This window comes from Ipomoea triloba, chromosome 9 (genome assembly GCF_003576645.1).
Source record: "Ipomoea triloba cultivar NCNSP0323 chromosome 9, ASM357664v1".
Taxonomy (NCBI): Eukaryota; Viridiplantae; Streptophyta; class Magnoliopsida; order Solanales; family Convolvulaceae; genus Ipomoea; species Ipomoea triloba.
Genome location: NC_044924.1, coordinates 28483568 through 28494006, shown reverse-complemented (window position 1 = coordinate 28494006; position 10439 = coordinate 28483568). Strand labels below are relative to the sequence as shown.

Below are 10439 nucleotides of genomic sequence, written 5' to 3'. Positions count from 1 at the left end.
CATAATACATTAAAATTACAGATTAAAATTAAAATACATATTAAACAGTATAATACACAAATATAAAAATAAATACACAGTATAATACACAAATACGTAGTATAAATTACCTGTAGTTGTAAATTTACTGGTTGTTTATATATATACATATATATATATATATATAAAATATATTTTTTATTCGGGGACGGGGCGGGGCGGGGAGGGGTATCCCCGTCCCCGATCCCCATCCCCGTCTCCGACGGGGCACATTGCCATCCCTAATTAAATCCAAAGTCATAACTTTACTACGATCTTAATAGCAGAAACTAGAAAGTAGACTATAAATGTCCATACTCCATACTTGATAAGTGAAGTCACTAAACAACTTATATCGAGAACAAAAATAATCCGTGATGGACCAGGGATTTGAACCCGACGTGAATCGAACACGCAACCTTCTGATCTGGAGTCAGACGCGCTACCATTGCGCCACGGATCCACCAGTGTTAGTCTGCGGCTCAAGAATGTATTTGGTATGTATTAATAGACTTTTATCTATCTAAAATTCTAAATTAAAAAAATTCTAATGAATACAAAATATAGTGATATTTTAATAATTTTCTCTAATTTTAAAGTATAATTTACAAAACTATAGTATACTTTGTAGTGTTGCTAAATAAACTCTATGGTATTATTTAATGCACTTACACATTAACTTTAAAAGTGCACGATATAACACTATATTATGGCCGGACTTTTCACATAAACTTTGAAGTGCATTTAGTAAACGCTAAATACATTTTATAGCGTTTCGAAGTGCACCGTATAATGTTACAAAGTGCACTTTAAAGTTTGAATTATTTACTAAAATGTGACTGTATTTTTTAATTCTTTATTCTAAAACTATTACCCTCTTAGATACAATAATAAGATAAAATGTTCTTAGTTTTCTCCCAAGAATAAGTTATCATATATAATCGTAATCCTTATATTGGATTTATACTCGAGAATGGCTGAAGACCAAGCATTTTATTTCCCTGTTAAAAATCATGGCTCTGTTTGGTAAATGGCTGTTAGCTTATTGTGTTGGCTGTTTGGGTTAGAAAGTATGATTTGTTGATAACATTAGCTGATTGTAGAAAGTTGTTTGATAGATTAACTGTTAGCTGTTAGCTGTTTGGCATATTTTCTTTTATCAAAAAGCTAATTGAAAAGGCTGCTTTGAGTAGCCTTTTGAATTTTAGCATTTTGGTGTTACAAAAAACTTATTAACCAAACAACTAATAGTGGTCAAATAAGTCAAAATTGGCTGATAGGCTGATTATTTACCAAACAGGGCCATGTGACAGGGTAATTGGGTACCCGACACGGAACCATTGTCGTAACCAAGACAGTTGCCGTTCAAACTACCAAGACACCTCACTCCTCAGCATCAATGCGCAACGGTCCAACTCCTCAGCATTGATGGCCAACGTTCAGCTCCTCAGCATTGATGACCGACGTTCAGCTCCTCAGCATTCAACACCTCAGGTATTGATGTCCAACGTTCAACTCCTCATCCATGCTCCGTTACTGAGCTGAAAGGAATAAAAGGACTCACAACCACATAGTGAGGGGGACACTTCTTACTAGACAAAACAACACTGAATTCATCTATACACTGAGCACTACGCTCAATATTGTATTCAAATACTTGATAACACTCAATAATACTCAAATACAACCGGTAACACATTATTACCGTCATCGGTGCTTTCATTGAGAGCCGAGATCAGATCTCAGGCTAAAATCACAAAATCAAAAAACCACTCAGTTCATCTCATCACTATCAATGGCATCTGGATCCAGCAGCTCGCACACACCTAGTCAGGTGAACAAGGGTCACCCCTCGGGTGATCTTCGTGAGCAGCTCAACAGTAACCATGGAGGTGACCTTCGCAGCCAACTCAACAACAACAACCGCAGAGAAGGTGACCTCCGTACCCAACTCAACGACAACCATGGTGGTGGCCGTACTCCCCTCCCAGCAACTGCTGCTCCAGCCCAGGTGGTGGACCTTCAGGCAGCAGCGCAGGTCATCCAACAGGCGGCGGGGACGATGGCCCAACTAGTCGCAGGAATGCAAGGCCAGATCTTACCGCCACCACCCCCTCTGGAGGAAGAAGTGCAATCTCCGAGGCAAAACAGAACTCTGGGGGTGCAAGGATCCTCCAATAGAGGTCCCCGTGCCCAAGCAGGAAAGGCAATAACCAAACGACCATCCGGAGAAAGGATGGGCGAATCTGGTGGATTGGCTCCGCGTCACTCCACTAGACACAAAACACCACAGGAAGGCCTGGTGGAAAGACTCCAAAGGCAGATAGATGATTTGGAAAAGAAAGTAGAAGCAAGAGAACACTCACCAGAACCGGAGGTAAGAATGGCCGCTCCATTCTCTCCTGACATAATGGAAGTTCCTCTTCCAAAAGACTTTCGACTACCCACCATCAAGGCCTACACTGTCACTTCAGATCCGCGTACCCATATGACAAGATACAAGGCAGCCATGGTCATGATTGGGGCAAGCGATGCCATAATGTGCAGAGCGTTCTTGTCCACTTTGGACGGGACTGCTCAAGATTGGTTTAACACAATCCCAGACGGATCAGTTCAGACTTTTGCAGAGCTATCCAAAAGTTTCTTGTCTTATTTCTCAGGGAGTATACAACATAAGAAACCATTCTCACATCTCGGTGGGGTAAAGCAGGATAAGGGAGAAAGCCTGCGAGACTTCTTAAGCAAATGGAAAAAAGAAGTCAACAACGTATATGACTTCGATTCGAAGGTAGCAATTCTCATCTTCATCCAAGCACTGAGGTCAGACGATTTCCACAAACAACTGAACACCCACCACCCACGCTCTTATGAAGAACTCATGAGAACGGCCAACCGGTACGCAGACGCAGAAGAGGCTGACAGGAGAAAGAAAGATGAGGAGGAAGGACGAAAGAGTGAGCGACCTGATAAAGCTGGTCCGCCCAGCCAGGCACCACGACCAAACCAACCACCTTCAACGAAGGGAAGAGATGAGCATTCTCGTCTCGCCCCACCGCGGCACTTAACACCGCTTACTCACCCGGTTAGCGTGATTCTAAGTCACGCTGAGGAAATGGGAATGGTGCATTTTCCCTCAGCACCAGCATTCGTTGAGTGTCCGGGACAGTACCAGCATCAACAAAGCCTACCCAACAATGTGTGGTGAAAGGAAGAAGATCCTGAGGCTTCAGCTTCCAACACCAAGAAGAGGAGGTGCGACCTGGGCGAGGAAGCAAGAAACAGTGAGCTAGAGGAAAAGTCCGTGCAACGCAAAAAAAATGTAATTCGCTGATGGTCGGTCAAAAACTCTCCAATTTGGCCGAAGTCAGTCCTCGGCCAAGTTTGGCCGAGGTCAGTCCTCGTCCAAAATTTAAAAAAAAAAAAACAATAATAATAATATAATTGGCCGAGGTCAGTCCTCGGCCAACACTTGGTCGAGGCCTGACCTCGGCCAACACTTGGTTTGAAGTTGGCCACCTCATCAAGTGGCTCCTCAAGTAGCGTCACCTCATCAAGCTGGTGTCACCTCATCAAGTGGCGCTGCTCCTCATCAAATAAAAAACTCTATTCCCTTATGGCCGGCACGAGATCCGATCTCGCTAGCTACCTGACGGGAGAGTGTTTTCCTGGGTCAAGCCAGATGCTTGATTTCAAAAACACCACACTCTAGTCCCTTAGGGCTGGCACGAGATCCGATCTCACTAGCTACCTGACGGAGAGCTGACCTTTGACCGAGCCTACGGCTGATCGAAGTGAACTCACACACAGAGCGACAAAAAAAAAAAAAAAAAAAAAAAAAAAAAAAAAGGGCACGGTCACGTACCGTGACCTCGGCGCGGGCCGAGGTCACGCGACCTCGGCCCCGTGCCGAAGTCACAAGCCACGTGACCTCGGCACGGTGCCGAGGTAGGAAAACGTAAAAAACAAAAAAAAACAAAAAACAAAAAAAAAATTCCAATAAAATTTCCTTCTAGAATCCAACATACAAAATTTTCAGCACAACGTTCAGCTCCTCAGCATTGATGACCGACGTTCAGCTCCTTAGCATTCAACACCTCAGGTATTGATGTCCAACGTTCAACTCCTCATCCATGCTCCGTTACTGAGCTAAAAGGAATAAAAGGACTCACAACCACATAGTGAGGGGGACACTTCTTACTAGACAAAACAACACTGAATTCATTTGTACACTGAGCACTACGCTCTGAGCACTACGCTTAATATTGTATTCAAATACTTGATAACACTCAATAATACTCAAATACATACCGGTAACACATTATTACCGTCACCATGTGTTCAAGATGATAGGTACACAGTTACGAAAGAGGTTCAAAGAATTAAATAAACTTTAAAATATATTTGACTTTTAAAAATAGTTTACCTTTTCCCCAGTTTCATAGACATATCAAAATTTCAAAACTAACTAAAAAATAAAGCATTCTCAATTTGCATGTCTTGAGTTCTCTGGTAACTATTGCCTTAAGCTTTCCACAACATATATATTCTGCATACTGGTCCCTGCCCTGGCAGGCAAATGCATCAAATGACATTTAAAACTTTCACACAAACAATTAAGAACAGGAAAACAAGTTCAAGTTCAAGAACAATCTTTAATTTGATATAGGACAGCATTCATAATGTAGAACGGTTTGATAACTTACATTAAATGCTGGATGGATTCATAAGCATCAGAAGCTGGTAAATTAAAATGTCATTAACTGCATTATTTTATGGGAGTAGAAGCCTTCTAAAGCTCATTTTGAGTTTTGATTTGCACTCTCCTTGCGCGTGAGGGAGGGCCTTTAAGTTATACAATTCAAATTTATTTTAAAAGGGTAGTATATATATATAATATATATATATAGTGGTACAAATCCACTTTCCAGGTGATGCTTCCAAGTCTTTTCACTTTCATTTTCAAACTCAAATTAGTCTACTGTGAGAATCAATTTCTAATTCACTCATTATTCGTTTTAAGTGTATCGATTTCTTCATCTCACCATGAAGAGTGTGAATTGACTTTAACCCGATCCGAATTAGGAATAGATCTCACATATATTTATATCACAATATAGCCACTTAATGTCATTTTTTGCTAAAACTTCTAACACAATACTATAGGAAAAACAATACTTTTAGCTCCAAATTTGTTTCACTTTTGGAAATGTGGTCTTTATCAATTGATTTAAACAAATTTAGTCACTTAATTACCTATTATGTTGTACTTTCAGCTCCTTGCTAGTGTTATATAATTATTAAACTCCATTAGAATCAATATAGTATCCATGGTTACGTTAAAGTTTCACTCTCACCATTCAACGTCATTTTTAATCATGAATATTAATTCTAAATGATAAAAATAATCTCATATGTTAATGGAGTTTGATAATTATATAACACTAGGTACTAAACGTGCAACATTATGAAACAAGTAAAGAGCTAAATTCATTTAAAAGTATTGTTTTCCCTAATATATATATAAGATCATATGAGAAAAAATTCTTAGGAGAAAAACTAAGAACCAACCCCAGCTTTATATATGAAAAATCATGTGGATGAGATTAGATTTTTTTTTTTAAATGCGATTACATTTTTGTAATTATCACCAACTTTATAATGCAAACTTGAACACTAAAATCTACACTTCTCATAATTTTTCAAGTTTGCACATTTAGTTGTTACAAGATGCACATTTAGTATTAACATATTGCATATTTAGTATTAAAAGATTTCAGTTGCAAAAATGCGAATGTGCATTACACTTAGGGTTTGAATTTTATGACTGAGGTTTTTTATTTTATTTAGTTTAGGGGTTTACTTTTTTACTGATTAGAATCTAGCATTTATAGTTTAAATTTAAAATTAAGTTTTTTCATTGATTTTTACTCCCTCTGTCCCATTTTACATGTCATATTTACTATTCATTGGTCAAATCAACTCTTTCTTCATTGCTTATTTTCTTTAGTAATTTTTTATTATTTTTAAATTTAATTTATTGTGTTTAATAGTACTTTCAATGTTGTTTCTAAATATATAAATTTTATATATTAATGCTAAACTTAATATTATAAAAAATTGGGATGGAGGTAGTATAATTTATTCAGGTTTGCATATTTAGTTGTTACAAAATACATATTTAAGTGTTCAAGTTTACAAAGTGAAGTTGACGATAATTATAAAAATTCCATTGTATTTTTTTTTTCTAAAACCTGATCTGATCTATTCGGTTTTACATATGTAAAGTTAAGATTACTTCTTAATTTTCTACTATGTGTGTGTTCTCATGGAATCATGAGCCTATAGAGGGGAATGCTTAGGTGAGAGCATGTTCATTTGGTAACAAGTGAACACGGATCATGAATAATGATGAAAAAAAAAAGCGGAGTTAGTTTAATAAATATTAAAAATTTAAAAGATTATAATAATTATAATATTGACCTGTGTATTTTACTAAACCTTCAACAATTGATAAACCTTGATGAGTGGTTGAAATTTATCCTCACTTTTTAGAACCTACCTGCATATAATTATATATTTTACCATTGACACAAACACGCTATCGATGTGACATTTTGTAGTGAGTTAGAATTTAAATGAAAAGAAAAAGGAAGAAAACTAATCATAAAAAAATAGTCAAATAGGAAGTGACAAAAACTATATCAATTTTGTAAGGTAAGAAGAATTCTTATGAAAGTATTTTCAAAGTTCGAGATGGAAAAGAGTAATCTCGTGCGATGGATGGGGGTTTTGAACCCGACGTGAATCGAACACGCAACCTTCTGATCTGGAGTTAGACGCGCTACCATTGCGCCACGGATCCATTGGTGTTAGCTTATATCTTAAAAACATATGAACATTCTGTTTTAGAATGTTTTTCCCTCAACAGCCATTTTATGCAGTTCGTTATCTAACAACCTGCGAAAAAACAAAACATCTAATTAACTAAACGTCTAAGCTACATATGTTGCACTTCAAATCTTCTTTGGCTCCCATACTTGTTCTATGAGGTTAACATACTTCTGCTCTTCACTAACACCAAACAGCAAATGCTCCACCATTTCTTTATCAATTTCTGGATTTGCATTTTCTATAGTTTCTCTTCCTGCACCCCAATCTTGCAGTTGCTAGCCATCTGATCTGTAAATGATTGATTTCCTATAATCTGAGCCAGGTATAGTTTCATCATGAAATTCAGACAACAAATAGCACACGCAGCAGAACATGTCACAGAGCAAACTATCACAAACTGGGAGATTTTTACCATCACCTTATAGTACTTTTTCAATTCTTCTCTAATTTAAAAAGGACGAATTTTTGTAATATATTAAAAGTGAACATTTATCATAGTCCACATTGCAAGATAGATTTCAGGATGTACAATATAATTACTTGCAGGTAGGCAAGGACTATTTCTTACTCCTTGAGTTTTAAAAGTGCTAACCTTTTAAAACCCAAAATTACCCATTGAAAATTAATTGTATTGATCATATTAACTCAATGAATTCAACACTCTATATAATCTACTAAATTATATAAGAGTTGATTTTCAAAAAAAAAAAAATTATATAAGAGTCAGTATTGTTAAAATTCTAATGAGAATACAAAATATGTTAGTATAATAATCATCTGCATTAATAAGTTGTACAATTTGATTTATACCTGTTTGGAATTTTTAAATTTGTCATTTTGTTTATTTTAATTTTTATTTTGATTGAAAGCCAACAACATAACTGATATTAAGCTATCCAAACAAGATGGAGAACACGGTCAAGATGGGTATTGATAGTGTTAATTCTCCCATGTATTGAAGAAAATAGCAATGTATGTAAAGTATAACATCACTGGAATAATTTTAGACCAAATCCCCCCATTTTATTCATTGTTGTTGAGTAATGTAGAGAGTAGGGAGCCTCAATGGCCTTTCGGTCTCCTAGAGAGAAGATGAGAAGGAAAAAGTCCAAAAGCCCCATCCAAATGAAGGACCAAAGACCTTTTATATGCTAATGTTGTATCGTCCGCTGTATAATACGCTAGGCATACATATAGTCTTCGTAGGGTGGTATACTCGGGGTATATTCCCTATCAAGTAGCCCCCAGTCCATGCCCTGACGTCGAGTCAATGAGGAAGGGGTCGAGCTGGAAGACTGGCCTTACGATCTATGACTTACGCTGGTTGCTTCGCTAAAAACCTTGGGCCAAGAAAAAACCCAATGGGAAAAAAATCTTGGCCAAGGAAAAAAGAGCACAACTTAAACCCCAACGAGGAAGAGTTCGAGCTGGGGAAATTGACCGTATAGTCTTCGACTTATGCCGATTGCCTCGTAAAAAACCTTAGGCCAAGGTGCCAGTTACGGTCCTCGAACTGATCTTTGTGGGAGTAAGGTGCCCACTATGAGAGAGGGGTGCCCGTTACGGTCCTCGAACCGGTCTTTGTGGGAGCAAGGTGCCCGTTACGGTCCTCGAACCGGTCTTTGTGGGAGCAAGGTGCCCGTTTATTTACCCGGTTATAGGGTGTTGGGAGTAAGGTGCCCATTTACGATCGTTAAGATCGATTACGACCGAAAAGTCAGAAAAAAACCACGGTCTTCGTACCGACGAGGAAGAATTACCCTCGTTTACTTTGCTTTATAAATTGTAGTACGATCATGCATGTATATAGATTACCCATGTGCTAAGTCCGGTTAGGTCGGCATTACCGCGCTATAAGCCCAATTAGGTAGGCATCGCCACCATCGGCTCGATGAGCCCGATATCATACCCTGGTACAAGTCCTATGTAGTAGGCAGTTAAGTCAGGTTAGGTCGGCATTACCACCACCGGCACCGTAAGCCCGATTAGCTCGACATCGCCATCACCGACACAGTTAGCTTTTGACCAGTTCTTGACGTTAAGTCCTACGATGTAGGCAATTCGGACTGCCAGGTCGGCATTCGGCCTAGGCAAATCCAATCTCTTGATTGGCAAAACTTGATCGTTAGATCTCGTGTAAGAATCCGATCGCTCGATCGGTAGCATTCAAACCCTCTATCGTGTTAGACGTTCGATCCCTTAATCGGTAAGATCTATAGAGGTCATTGGACTGCGAATAAATCAAATCCCTTGATTGGTAAGACTTGATCACTAGATCTTATATAAAATCCAAGCTCCCGATTGGTGTAAACCCGACTCCTAGATCGGTAAAATTCGGAATCTCAGTCATATCGCAAATCGAATCCCTAGATCGGTAGAGTTCGGACGACTCTTATAGTCCAAAAGACTGTGCTTAAAGTTGTGTTCTTTTTTCCTTAAGCTAAGATTTTTTCTCATTGAGTTTTTTCTTGGCCTGAGATTTTTAACGAGGCAACCAGCGTAAGTCACGGACTATACAATCAATTTTTTCAGCTCGAACTCTTCCTCGTTAACGCTCAAGGTTGTGCTCTTTTTTCCTTAGCCAATATTTTTTCCCATTGGGTTTTTTCTTGGCCTAAGGTTTTTAGCGAGGCGACCAGCGTAAGTTGCGGGTTATATGGACAGGTTTTCCAGCCCGAGCCCTTCCTCGTTGGCTCGACGTCAGGGCACGGACAGGAGGGCTACTTGATAGGGAATATACCCCGAAAATACCGTCCTCCGTACTTTATACGTGTATTTCAATATTAGGTACGCGTATTGCTAGCCCTATATATAGGCCTTAGCCCTTCACTTGAGGGGACTTTTTTTCCCCTCTCTTCTTCTCTCTAGAAAGAAATGGCTTAGCTCTCTCCTCTCTCTAAATTATGATTCAAGATCAATTAATAAAAGGAATGAATTGAGAGCTTATTTACTGATCACAGTGTACTTTACATACAATTTTATGCATATTTTGTGTATTGGAGTGTATTGAAGTGGATTAAACACTATCAGGTATTGTCTCAAATTATATAAGAGTCAACTTGAGAGCCCCCCCCCCCCCCCTGCATGCGTGTATGAGCAACCAGGTTAGTTGGTCTTCTAATATAAAGACAAACAATATTACCAAAACTAGTCATAATATGATAACATTGCATGAGGATGGCCCCTGAGTAAAAACAGGCCTTTGTTATCCGAGTTAGGGCCACAACCGCACTCGAGCAATCAGGTTTTAGTCGAACATGATATCTCAATCTTTAAGCTAGGAGAGATAGTTTCTCTGCATGCTATAACTTCAGTCACTAGAGATAGGGGCCCATGGAGTGTTATTCTTAGGGATGATACTGACGTTCAGACGTCATTCTCTAGGCTATACTAGAAGCAGCATAGCCCTACTGCTTGAGTCAACAACGTCTTGCAACCAAAACATGAAGGGGTTTGGACCAATGGAAAGTAGGGGGTGAGTCTCTAGACATCTTGCGCACGCTACAATGTAGAAGCACATGACCATTGTT

General features: G+C 38.7%; 2 non-coding genes across 2 annotated transcripts; both read right to left on the bottom strand.

Annotated features, from left to right (window-relative positions):
* Positions 1-409: 409 nt before the first annotated feature.
* TRNAW-CCA lies at positions 410-481 on the bottom strand. Its single transcript has one exon. It is a non-coding gene; the product is annotated as a tRNA-Trp (tRNA).
* A 6327-nt stretch (positions 482-6808) lies between these two features.
* TRNAW-CCA lies at positions 6809-6880 on the bottom strand. The gene has a single exon. It is a non-coding gene; the product is annotated as a tRNA-Trp (tRNA).
* Between the last annotated feature and the right edge of the window lie 3559 nt (positions 6881-10439).